Source organism: Bombina bombina, chromosome 1, assembly GCF_027579735.1.
Source record: "Bombina bombina isolate aBomBom1 chromosome 1, aBomBom1.pri, whole genome shotgun sequence".
Lineage (NCBI taxonomy): Eukaryota > Metazoa > Chordata > Amphibia > Anura > Bombinatoridae > Bombina > Bombina bombina.
In genome coordinates, this window is record NC_069499.1 from 22,693,948 (window position 1) to 22,708,394 (window position 14,447).

The following is a 14,447-nucleotide window of genomic DNA, read 5'->3' on the forward strand; positions in this document are numbered from 1 at the left end:
AATAAGTTTGGTAAATTTGCGGCTTATGAATTGATACAGTGAACTAAATTGGTCTAGCCTGGTCAAACGACACAGACTGGCTTTTTTTTTTTTTTAATAAAATGCAAAGGACCTGTAGGCATTTTTATTAAGGCTATCCAAAACATCTTAAAGTATTATGCATTATGAACACATTTATGTAAGATAATTTGAACAATTTATAGATAAACCAAAATGGAAGAGCATTTGCACTGAGAGCTCATTTGTGAACAGATTTATGATTAAGAGGCTTTAAGATTAATTAAAAAAAGAATGTCATGGGTATGAAAAAATACTATTGAAACATTTATTTTGAATGAGAAAGGGGAACTTCAATTTGTTTTATTTAATGTTGAAACTAATTGTCACTGGTTGATAAAGAAAACTCAGACAGCTCTATAGGTGGACAGTGACATGATCCAAAGCACAGGTTTGTTTTTCTCCAAAACCAAAAAAAAACCATAAATTATGCTTACCTGATAATTTCCATCTGTATGGGAAGAGTCCACAGTTGCATTCCTTACTTGTTGGAAATACTGAACCTGGCCACCAGTAGGAGGCAAAAACACCCCAGCCAATGGCTTAAGTACCTCCCCCACTTCCTCACAACCCCAGTCATTCTGCCGAGGGAACAAGGAACAGTAGGAGAAATATCAGGGTGAAAAAGGTGCCAGAAGAAAACAATTCAAATTTAGGGCTGCCCATCGGAGAACACGGGCGGGAGCTGTGGACTCTTTCAATACAGATGGAAATGAAATTATCAGGTAAGCATAATTTATGTTTTCCATCTTAATATGGGAAGACTCCACAGCTGCATTCCTTACTTGTGGGAAACATATACCCAAAAGCTCTAGAGTACACAAAATGCTAATGGGAGGGGAAAAAGTGAGGCGGACCCTAATCTGAGGGCACCACAGCCTGTAAAACTTTTCTCCCGAAGGCTTCTTCAGCAGAAGCAAAAACATCAAACTTGTAAAATTTTGGAAAAAGTATGTAAGGAGTACCAGATAGCCGCCTTACAAATCTGATCCATAGAGGCCTCATTTTTGAAGGCCCAAGAGGAAACCACTGCTCTCGTAGAATGAGCCATAATCCTCCCCCACACCAGAATCTGAGATACTTCCCTCAAAACTAGGGAGCTTCTCGTTTCCCCCTGATAGTTGATGTAAACCACCGAGGATATATTGTTTGATTGGAATCTGATTAACTGGGACAAACCCAGCAGAGGCCAAGCCTTCAGAGCATTGTATATTGCCCAAAGATCCAAAATGAGATCAGGAGGGAGCTTTACCTTCTGAGACCAGATGCCCTGTGCCTTGCTGGCATCCCAAATGGCTCCCCATCCTGACAGACTCGCAACCGTAGTCACAATCACCCAGGATGGTCTTGAGACGGACGTCCCTCAGGACAAGTGATCTGGACAAAACCACCAAGAGAGCGATTCTCCCAATTTGTTGTCCAGATAAATATGTTGAGACAGATCCGAATGAACACTGTTCCACTAGTTCAGCATGCAAAGTTGCAACAGTCTGAGGTCAAACCTGGCAAAGGAAATTAAGTCCAAGCTGGACACTAGACCAATCACCTTCATACACCGAGCCACAGATAGCCTTAAGGAGATTTGGAGGGCTAGCTTGCAATGTCTCTGGTCTGTTAGAATATTCTCATGTCTATGGAGACTATTATAGTACCCGAGAATTCTACCCTGGTACTTGATACAAGAGAACTCTCTCTAGATTATCTGCCATCCATGGGATCGAAGAAGACAGAGGAGATATTCCGAATGGTCCACTCTTCGAAAAATTTCTTTAGCTAGACCAAACGGAAGGGCAATAAACTGGAAGTGCTGGTCCAGGAATGCAAACCTTAGGAACTGGAAGTGGTCCTTGAGGATTGGTATGAGAAGGGAGCATCCTTCAGATCTATCGTGGTCATGAACTACCCCTCTCAAACAAGGGGAAGAATGGACCTTATTGTCTCCATCTTAAACAAGGGGACATTTAAAAACCTGCTTAAGCACTTTAGGTCCAGAATCGGACAGAAAGTTCCCTCCTTCTTAGAGTCCACGAAAAGGTTTGAATAGTATCCCAAACCTCTAACTGCGATAGGCACCGGGACAATAACTCCTAGAGGACAGATCCAGTACACACCCCAGAAAGGCTTCCCTCCTTTCTGGTCACGAAGACAGGAGGAATCTGCCCTTGGGTGGCTGAGACTTAAAACCTATCTTGCAACCCTGAGCTATGAACTCCAGGACCCATGGATCCTGCACGTCCCTGAACCAATCGACTGAAAAGAGCGATATAATGCCCCCTACACGATCCAGAAGAGGACCAGGGACCGCCCATTCACACCAACGTAGACTCGGCAGGCTTCTTGCTCTGCTTAGATTTATTCCAGGACTGAGCCAGCTTCCAAGAGCTCTTGATTTGCTCTGGCTTAGCGGAGGACTGCTGGCATGGGCTTTAACAGAATCGTCCCTTAGATTAGTTCATATACTCTTGCGGTAGGAGGGCACCCTTGCCCCGTGACCGTGGAGATGATTGAGTCCAGGTCTGGACCAGACAAAATCATTCCCTTAAAGGGAGGGAAGAAGTCTAGACTTAGAAGTCATATCCGCAGACCATGACTTCAGCCAGAGTCCGAAAGGCCTGAACAGAAAAAGCTGAAGCCATAGCAAGCGAATAAACTGCCTAATAGCAGCACAGATAAAAGAATTAACAACCCTCAAGGCTCCTCCACCCCGATCAAATCCTATAAGGAGTCACAGCAGAAGGTAGTTTCTCCAGTAACTGCGGCAACAGCCGCCGGTTGAAACAAATATCCAGTATGTTGAAACATCTTTCTTAACCATGGTCTCTTTAAACGAAATACTATCCTCAAGTGGGATAGTAGTACATTTAGCAAGGGTGGAGATAACACCATTCCATTTAGGGACTGAACCTCACAACTCCATTGAGAGTCCAGGACCGGGGACAATTTGTTAAAGTGCGAAGAGGGGGAAAAGGAATCCAATCCTGTCCCATTCATTCTTAATAATGTTCGCCGTTTAACAGGAGCAGGGAAGGATAAGGTACCACCCTGTCCTCAAATTCTATTTAATTTAGGAATTAAAGGTTCATCGGGCAATTAGGCCTCCGGAACCTCGCCATAAACTTCCTTTAGAAGAAAGTGCAAATTCCTAAACTAAAGTCTGGTTCCTCCGCAGCCGGAGGTTTAGAGGCAGTAGACTCAGACCCAGAATGTTCATACTCTGAAGTCTCAAAAAGAACTTCATTCTCGGATAACCCTCAGTTAAATCTAATAAATTAAATAAATTATCTGATGTACTCTGGGAAGGAGTGCAATATGTAACCTTTCGCTTGCGCTTAGCATGGCGAGGTAAAGCATTAAAAGCTGCAGACAGTGCCGTCTGAACTTCGCAGTAATGTCTGGTGAAAAAAGGCCCCCTCCATATGGAGGATCAGCAATGCTATGGGAAAACTGCATGTGTAGAGATATAAGAATGTAGGGTACGCACCTCACTGGACGACAACTCCTCAGAGGTGGACGACTCTGTGGTATCAAACATGTTTGATATCACATTATCAAGGCATATGGAACATAATTGAGAGGGCGGAACTAAGGCCTCCTCACCATATAAACAGGACTTACTCATTAGGAATAGAGGGAGTGCCCTCTAAAGTAACAGAATCCTCCATCGCTAGTGCAATAACCGGAGAACTAGAGAACTAAAACATCTTATTTTATTTTAAACAAAATGGCACCCTTATACCCCAATGACTGGGGCACTCACCACCACCTATGACCCACACAGTACAGAGATTTATGACTCCTCTCTTATAGACACCTGGTCAGGAAAAAGGGAATGAATCACATGGTGCACAATGCAGGACCGTCTCTGCTATGAGAAAGCGCGCCAAGCTTGTAAGCTGCATGGCTCTCAAAGTGAAAGTGAAACCTGTATATTCCATAACTTCCTATGAGCCCATAACATCTCGCACATAAAAGCAGCATAAAATCAAACATATAAGATAATCCCCCTCTGTTCAATAATCCCCCTAAGGAGATATTAATCCTTGATTCTATACAGATAAAATGAGTCACACTGTGACCCTGTCTTCTTGCATTACCATACATGAATAAAATATGAAACAATCTTACCAGAATCTACGCTGTGGAACAGGAACATGGCGCTTCAAGTGTGACAGATAGTAGCGTTGCTTCTGACATGGACTTGAGTGAAGAAAGCAGGCAGCGAAACTCGTCAACGCTGATTGCCTATGGAGCTGTTAGTATGAGTCGGGATGGTTTCGCAGAAAGACTCTCCCTGCATCTCCGGACTCTAACTTTCATCCATGCTCTCACTGAGAGGCTGACAGGACTACTTAAAACTCCAGTCCCACCTCGAAGAGTACGACCCTTCATAAGAGACTACTCCGAAATCTTCCAACACTTCTCTGCCAACCTCCTGTGTGCGAAAGGCAAAAAATTACTGGGGTTGTGAGGAAGTGGGGGAGGTATTTAAGCCTTTGGCTGGGGTGTCTTCGTCTCCTCCTGGTGACCAGGTTCAGTATTTCCCACAAGTAAGGAATGCAGCTGTGGACTCTTCCCATATTAATATGGAAATGTAACACATTTTAAAGTGTCCAAAGAACAAATAATATTTTAATTTTCTACTAATAGGTGTCAATGTGCAATCACATACATTAACGTCTGATAAAGAAAATGGATTACCCAGTTACCTTTGAAACGCGTCAGGTGATTGTGTACTAGTGGTACACGCTTTGTTCTGCCGAAATCAGCTCGTCCCTTGTTCCTATACGTACAGTCATGGTGACTGCAACCGGCCGGTGCAGTCTTCTATGTGGCACTAAAGCTACACTCATTAACTACCAGGCTATATTGTTATCTCATCTCATTGAGGTTATTTCTTGTAAGTGCATTTTTTCTGCTTTGTTGTTTTACCCTTATTAAACAGAATTACACTATTTCTGCATGCTTTTCTCCTCCTTTATTTATCCTTGAACCACTGTCGGCTTTGGGCGAGAAATCTAACTCCGGAAGAGGTGCTGGCGAGACAGGAGACGCCGACGGTTACAGGACAGAGATAAAAACTAAGCAAGCAAACTTACAGACCAGGAGAGGTGCTGACGTGACCCAAGATCGTGACGGATGCGGGACACCAATCAGAAGCTAGCAAGCAAACCCACATACCTGGGCTTCTCCCTTACCTCATACGATTGGGGTATGAGCGTGTAAGTACACTACCTAGAGGGAAGTGCCGTGGAATCTTTGTGTGTATGTTCCATGTGTACACAGAAGCTTAATCTGCTTACTCATTGAAGTTTATGAACCCTGCTGCAGTGAACATTACGGACATTTCTCTGCATATTTTCTGCATATTCTCCTTGTTTTCCTTATTTTTGTTTTCATGTGCATCTATTAGCACCTAAGTCCTTTGGGAGATTATATATATATATATTTGGCAATTATTGTGACTTATTCCAATTCTCCACTTGCCAATCTTTTTTTATCCATCATATGAAGTGATCTACTCGCATTCACTAGTCATGTATTTTATGTATTACACACATTTTATTTTTTAGAACTAATGATATCTGTACTTAGCTCTGGGTAGATTCCAGCTTTCTCTTTTTTCTTTTGCTACTTTTTAGGGATCTCTGGGAAAAGGATATCCCACTGGTTTCCTTAGCAGCTGGTATAGATATCTCTCTTTGTTATACATTATACACATTCCTATTTTCTATAAACATGATTTATGACTATATATATCTATAGCTAACAGTAGTACATATTTTATACAAGCCATAAGTGGTCTATTTTATGGCTTTAACCCTTGTAGTTTTGCGCACCTCAATCATATATATATATATATATATATATACATACATATATATATATATATATACACACACACATATATACATACAGTTGCATGCAAAAGTTTAGGCACCCCTGACAATTTTCATGATTTTTATTTATAAATAATTGGGTGTTTGGATCAGCAATTTCATTTTGATCTATCAAATAACTGAAGGACACAGTATTATTTCAATAGTAAAATTAGGTTTATTGGATTAACAAAAAATGTGCAATATGTATTAAAACAAAATTAGACAAGTGCATAAATTTGGGCACCCTTGTCATTTTGTTGATTTGAATACCTGTAACTAACTAGCACTGATTAATTGGAACACATAATTGGTTTGGTGAGCCCATTAAAGGGACATAAAACCCAAATTTTTTTCTTTCATGATTCAGATAGAGCATGTAATTTTAAACAACTTTCTAATTTACTTCTATTATCTAATTTGCATCATTCTCTCAATATTCTTTGCTGAAAAGCATATCAAGATAGGCGCAGCAGCTGCTGATTGGGTGCTGCACATAGATGCTTCATGTGATTGGCTCACACATGTGCATTGCTATTTCTTAAACAAAGGAGATCTCAAGAATGAAGCAATTTAGATAATAGAAGTAAATTGGAATGCGGTTTAAAATTTTATTTTCTACCTGAATTATGAAAGAAAATTTTTGGGTTTAGTGTCCCTTTAAGCCTTGAACTTCATAGACAGGTGCATCCAATCATGAGAAAAGGTATTTAAGGTGGCCAATTGCAAGTTGTTGTTCTCTTTGACTCTCCTCTGAAGAGTGGCAACATGGGGGCCTCAAAACAAATCTCAAATGACCTGAAAACAAAGATTGTTTAACATTATGGTTTAGGGGAAGGCTACAAAAAGCTGTTGCAGAGATTTAAGCTGTCAGTGTCCACTGTGAGGAACATAGTGAGGAAATGGATGACCACAGGCACAGTTCTTGTTAAGACCAGAAGTAAAATATCGGAGAGGCAAAGGCAAGTGAGAACGGTCAAAAACAGCCCACAGACCCCCTCCAAAGACCTACAACATCATCTTGCTGCAGATGGTGTCACTGTGCATCGTTCAATAATTCAGCGTATGGGAAAGTGATGTGGAAGAAGCCTTTTCTGCACACACGCCACAGAGTCGCTTGAGCTATGCAAACGCACATTTGGACAGGCCAGCTGAATTTTGGAAGAAGGTGCTGTGGGCTGATGAAACAAAGATTGAGTTATTTGGTCATAACAAGGAGCGTTATGCATGGCGGCAAAAGAACACAGCGTTCCAAGACAAACACTTGCTAGCCACAGTAAAATTTGGTGGATGTTCCATCATGCTGTGGGGCTGTGTGGCCAGTACCGGTACTGGGAATCTTGTTAAAGTTGAGGGCCACATGGATTCCACTCAATATTAGCAGATACTTGAGAATAATGTTGAGGAATCAGTCACAAAGTTGAAGTTACACCGGAGCTGGATATTTCAACAAGACAACGACCCAAAACACTGCTCAAAATCTACTCTGGCATTTATACAGATGAACAAGCACAATGTTCTGGAATGGCCATCCCAGTCCCCAGACCTGAATATCATTGAAAATCTGTGGGGTGATTCGAAGCGAGCTGTCCATACTCGGCAACCATCAAACCTAACTGAACTGGAGATGTTTTGCAAGGAGGAATGGTCCAAAATACCTTCATCCAGAATCCAGACACTCATTACAGGCTATAGAAAGTGTCTAGAGCAGTGCTTTCCAAACTGTGTGTCGTGACACATTAGTGTGTCGGCGGCAGTGTGTAGGTATGTCCCTGCTCCAGCAGAAATGTTTTTGAAATTCATTTTTAAAAAAAAAAAATTTTTGGTTTCCGACTTTCCCCCTGCTTGCTACGCATATGCATGACTTGTGATTGATAACTAGTGGGTAAAAGATCATCTTAACCTATTGGCGCAGTTCAGCGGGAACTGAAACTATTCCCATTGGCGGCACATTGGCTCCTGACTGCACGTGTAGTCTCCTCAATTGGCTTGTGACTGCATATGTAGTCAGTGAGTGGGATAGCAGTGTGTTTGCAGCGTGGCAGTAGTCAGAGCTCTGAGGGCGGCATCTTAAACGCTGAGCTAAGGTCAAAAGTCAAAGTGGTTTTTATTGTGTTTTTTGCAGCTAGCTCCCAGTAGTGCATTGCTGATCCTGCTTTTGATATATGGATAGGAAGTGGAAGCTTAAAAATGCTTGATGATGAAAAGCAAGTGTCTTTATCTAATATTCCACTACATATTCAGAAACTGTGTTCATCCCATCAACCTCATACATCCCCTTAAAATATTAAGTAGCTATTGGTGTTATTAAACTTTTTTAATTCTTGCACATACTTACTGTTACTTGTAAATACATTTTGTTATTATATAATTTATGTATGTTTCTGTATTTCTTAAAACAACTTAGTTTAACCTCCTGTTTGCCAGTACAACTGAATTACTGTGTCGCAAAATGATGTAGGTCTAAAAAGTGTGTCACCAACATGAAAAGTTTGGAAAGCTCTGGTCTAGAGGCTGTTATTTCTGCTAAAGGAGGCTCTAATATTGATGCAATATTTCTGTAGGGGTGCCCAAATTTATGCACCTGTCTAATTTCGTTTTAATGCATATTACACATTTTATATTGATCCAATAAACCTCATTTCACTACTGAAATATTACTGTGTCCTTCAGTTATTTGATAGATCAAAAATAAATTGCTGATCCAAACACCCAATTATTTATAAATGAAAATCATGGAAATTGTCAGGGGTGCCTAAACTTTTGCATACAACTGTGTATATATATATATATATTTATATAAATAAAAAACAGTCCCACAAATTAGGAGAAAGAATATCTTAAGGGTGTAGGTACTGGCTTGTAATGAGAGTTGTGGGTTCAAATATCAATGAAAAACGACAGTCAGGCATACAAATTATATTTAAATTAACGGAATTTCCACGCTGTTCTTAATTAAATGTCTGCAACAAATGTATGGTTCACTCTCACTAGAAAAACAAATTATACTTAACTGATAATTTCATTTCCATCGAGGGGAGGAGAGTCCACGGCTTCATTCATTACTATTGGGAATTAAGAAACTGGCCACCAGGAGGAGGCAAAGACACCCCAGCCAAAGGCTTAAAGGGACAGTCAACACCAGAATTTTTGTTGCTTAAAAAGAAACATAATCCCTTTTATTACCCAATTCCCAGTTTTGCATAACCAACACTGTTATAGAAATACACTTTTTACTGCCATGATTACCTTGTATCTAAGCCTCTGCAAACTGCCCCCTTATTTCAGTTATTTTGACAGACTTCCATTTTAGCCAATCAGTGCTCACTCCAGGGTAACTTCACGTGCATGAGCTCAATGTTATCTATATGAAACACATGAACTAATGCCCTTTAGTGGTCAAAATGCATTCACATTAGAGGCAGTCTTCAAGGTCTAAGAAATTAGCATATGAACCTCCTAGAATTAGCTTTCAACTAAGAATACCAAGAGAACAAAGCAAAATTGGTGATAAAAGTAAATTGGAAAGTTGTTTAAAATGACATTCCCTATTTAAATCATGAAAGTTTTTTTGGGACTTGACTGTCCCTTTAAATACCTCCCCCACTTCCATCATCCCCCAGTCGTTCTGCCGAGGGAACCAGGAACAGAAGGAGAAATATCAGGGTAAAAAAGGTGCCAGAAGATGAATAAATTTAGGGCCACCCAACGCAGATACGGGCGGGAGCCGTGGACTCTTCTCCCCTTGATGGAAATTAAATTATCAGGTAAGCATAATTTATGTTTTCCAAGGAGATCTATCTCAGGCGTTCCCCATCTGTGACAAATCTCCACAAACACCTCGGGGTGAAGAGACCATTCCCCCGGATGGAAGGACTGTCTGCTGAGAAAGTTTGCTTCTCAGTTGTCCATGCCCGGAATGTGAATCGATGAGAGCGAACAGCTATGGGACTCCGCCCACTCCAGGATCCGACACACCTCCCTCATTGCGAGGGGACTCCTCGTACCCCCTTGATGGTTGATGTAAGCCACCAAGGTAATGTTGTCGGTCTGGAATCTGACAAAACTGACCGACCCCAGAAGGGGCCAAGCCCTCAGAGCATTGTAGAGTGCACGTAGTTCTAGGATGTTGATCGTAAGGAGAGACTCCTCCCTGGACCACTGTCCTTGTGCCATCCTGGCACCCCAAACAGCTCCCTAACCTGACAGACTGGTGTCTGTGGTCACAATCTCTCAGGACGGTCTAAAGAAGGATGTCCCCATGGATAGCTGCTCCGGACGAATCCACCAAGAGAGGGAGTTCCGAGTCCGAGCATCCAGGGATATCAGATGTGACAGACCTGAATGATCGCCGTTCTCAACATGCACAATTGAAGAGGTCTTAGGTGGAACCTGGCGAATGGGATGACATCTATGCTTGACACCATGAGACCTATCACCTCCATACATTGAACCACCGAAGGGCTTGAGGAGGACTGAAGGGCTAGACAGGTGGACGCAAGCTTCCTGCGCCGCTGATCTGTGAGAAAAATCTTCATGGACATAGAGTCTATTATCGTGCCCAGGAACTCCACCATGTTGCTGGGAACCAGGGAACTCTTTCCTGAGTTGATCTTCCAACCGTGAGATTGGAGCAGAAGAAGAAGAGCCCTCGAATGATCCTCTGTGAGGCTGAGCGATAGCGCCTGAACCAGGATGTCGTCCAGGTAAGGTGCCACCGGAATGCCCCTGGATCTGGCCCCTGCAAGCAGCGCCCCCAGAAACTTTGTGAAGACTCTCGGGGCCGTCGCCAGACCAAAAGGAAGTGACACAAACTGGAAGTGTTGGTCCAGAAATGTAAATCTTAGGAACCTGAAGTGGTCCCTGTGGATTGGCATATGAAGGTAAGCATCCTTCAAGTCTATAGTCGTCATGAACTGTCCGCTTTGAACTAGGGGCAGAATAGATCTGATTGTTTCCATTTTGAACGATAGAACACTCAGAAACTTGTTTAAACACTTTAGGTCCAGAATCGGGCGGAACGTGCCCTTCTTTGGAACCACAAAAAGGTTGGAATAGTACCCTAGACTCCTCTCTGCTAGGGGTACTGGTACGATAACCCCGAGAGAGGTGAGATCTCTCACACATTTAGAAAGGCCTCTCTCTTTTCTGGTCTTGAAGACAGGTTTGACAGGTGGAATCTGCCCTCGGGCAGATTGGATCTGAACCCTATCCTGTAACCCTGGGAGACCACCTCTAAAACCCAAGGGTCCTGAATGTCCTGCAACCATGCGTCTGAGAATAGAGATAATCTGCCCCCTACGATCCGGAGACCGGTCGGGGGCCGCCCCTTCATGCCAATTTTGTCTCGGTGGGCTTCTTGCTCGGCTTAGACTTGTTCCAAGATTGAGCCGGCTTCCAAGATCCCTTGGACTGGTCCGCTTTTGCGGCGGGTTGCTGGCGCTGGGCCTTGTCCGCACGAAAGGGACGAAAAGTAGATCCCTTAGACTTAGCCTTCTTATCCTGCGGTAGTATCCGTAACCGTGGATATAATCTAATCCAATCCTGGACCGAACAGGATCTTCCATTGAAAATGCAAGAACAACAGCCTCACCTTAGAGGTCCTGTCCGCAGACCAAGATATTAGCCACATGACACGGACTCCGACCCCGAAGGAGCACCCTCTGAAGAGTCGGAGTGGGCCTCGTCCTCGTATAGAGCCTCTGGATCTCCCATCGGCGAGGACAAACCCCGGGCCGCTATGATAAACCCTACTCTTGCGCTTAGCAGAACGTGGTAAGGCATGAATCACTTTCGAATCCTCTGATTCCAGTTGGTCCGCAAAGTCTGATGGCCAACGAATCTCTCCCGAAGGAGTAACGGTTGGATCCCGGGGCGCTGCATGTGCAGTCAGAGATTAATGTAGGTAACACACCTCCCGGGACAACAAACCCTCAGAGGTAGACGGCTGAATAGTACTAGACATCCGTTTACCTTTAGATGTTGTAACTTTATCAAGGCATGTGGAACATAGTTGAGCAGGCTGATCTACCAGAACCTCCCCACAATAAACACAGGAATGAGACTTTATTAAGGAAGGAGACTAACCTTATTTATTAAAAAGGCACCTTTATACCAACAATGGCCGGGGGACTCCCCACCTCCTAGGACCCAGACTACAAAAACCACTATGTCTCCTGTGCCACAGATCAACAGGAAGGATAGATAGCCACACCCAGTCGCATGGAATGCCTAGCAGGACCGCCCCTGCACTAGGGAAAACGCTCCAAGCAATGGCCGCGCAAGGTTTCGCAAGTAACCTTAAAGTTCCACACATTGCCATAACCTCATCTCTCACATAGCGCAGCAATAACACAATAAACAATATCATGTATAACCCCCCCTGTTCAATAATCCCCCTTCCAGGAATATTAACCCTCGATTCTGTAAAGATAAAAAGGTGCCCTTTTATGTTATCTATGTCTTCTAATGTTATCATTATGAATAAAAAAATGAAACGATCTTACCAGAATCTACGCCGTGGAACAGGAACATCGCCCTTCAAGTGTGACAGGTTAGTAGTCTCACTCCTGACATGGACTTGAGAGAAGAAAGCAGGCAGCGAAACTCCTCAACGCTGATTGTTTATGGAACTGTTAATATGAGTCGGGATGGTTTTGCAGAAAGACTCTCCCTGCATCTCCGGACTCTTACTTTCGCCCAGGCTTTCACTGAGAGGCTGACAGGACTACTTAAAACTCCAGTCCCACTGCGAAGAGTACTACCCTCCATAAGAGACTACTCCGAAACTCTGGCATTCCTCTGCCATCCTTCTGTGACGAAAGGCAAAGATTGACTGGGGGAGGAGGGAAGTGGGGGAGGCATTTAAGCCTTTGGCTGGGGTGTCTTTGCCTCCTCCTGGTGGACAGGTTCTTAATTCCCAATAGTAATGAATGAAGCCGAGGACTCTCCTCCCCTTTAGATGGAAATATTGCTATGAAACCTTTTCCCAGAAAGACGTTGGAACAGTGTATGGTATTGTAGTTTGATGGATTTACTATATGACTATTAGAGTAATCTTTTATTAGGATATATTTTAAATGAACTATGGAATAGTATTGTCTATGTCTCATTGAAGGGAAGTTACCAGTAACTGCAGTCTATAAAATGAATGTGGAATAGTCCATGATTAGAGTGTCTCTGAAACATGTCAGACACCATGAAAAAACTCCATGTTTTCAAATGCTTTAATTACAATTATCTAAGCTATGTTTTAATATGTTTCAATAAATAATCTACATTTTATAGTATCTTTGAGCCCTCTTTTTATAGGGATATATTTACACATTTGCATATAAGGTATGTAGAGAGAAGTGGATGAAACGAAATAAGGTGCATCCAAAAGACCAGCGGTAGAGCACACTCAATATCTATAATAAATTTTAGAGACAGTTCAGATATATATGTAAAAACAAACATATATGTAAACAGTTATATGACAATACATAAAAACAAACAGACATACACAAAACATGGGCCCCTCACTAAATAGAAAAGCTAGCCGGCCTGTATTCGCTTTGTCACAATAGCAGCCAGTAGCTTCTTCCAGGCGATGATAGAACAGATGTTGGTCCTCTTACTGGCCGTTTGGCTCCTGGCTGCTATTGTGACAGAACGAAACGCACAAGAGGACACGTAGGTGTGCAGCTCCTATCTCGTGGGATCCCCCCACCACACTTTACTTCATTCAACCGTTGACCTTGTAGAAGTGGAGTGAGCCGTTTTACCGCTATTAACTAGTCAAGGGAAGGTAGTATATTCAAGATCAGTGGAGTCCATTGGTTGTTTGCCAACGGCGGTCCAACCGGTGGAGTTAGCGATAGCCAACGGCGGTCTCCCTATTAACTACCCTGCTAGTGCTCATATGGACACTTCATGTTTGGTCATCCTAATTGAAGGTTTTAAATTGAGTTCTGTCTGTGCCTGCTTGGAGTGCTTTCTGCCACTAACATCCAGCTTTTGCTTTCTTGCACTTTTATGCTAAGCTGCTTATGAACTGTTCACGTTATGGTGCACCATATGAACTATACAGGCTGGCTAGCTTTTCTCTTTAGTGAGGGGCCCATGTTGTGTGTATGTCTGTTTGTCTTTATGTATTTTGTCATATAACGGTTTACATATACTGTATGTTGTTTTTTACATATGTATAAATTACATAAAATTTACAATTTTTGCATAGTATCTGAACTGTCTCTCTAATTTATTATAGATATTGAGTGTGCTCTACCCCTGGTCTTTTGGATGCACCTTATTTTAGTTCATCCACTTCTCTCTACATACCTTATATGCAAATCTTCTTTCGAGGCTGCACCTCACCTATAGGATAGTATACCGAATATTGAAATTATAGCATAGTTGAGCTTACTCTTTCCTATTTCTGATGATGTTGATAAATATATTTACAAATGGTGTTGGTTTACAAGCACTATTATTGAGTTATATAAACAAATGAGTTTATCTGAGACTCAGAGTGGA

At 42.4% G+C, this 14,447-nt stretch overlaps 1 protein-coding gene across 1 annotated transcript in view; it reads right to left on the reverse strand.

Moving 5' to 3' along the window:
- The window catches only part of BRF1 (BRF1 RNA polymerase III transcription initiation factor subunit), a 687,556-nt gene that overhangs the window by 397,393 nt on the left and 275,716 nt on the right, over positions 1 to 14,447 (reverse strand). The window lies entirely within an intron of this gene.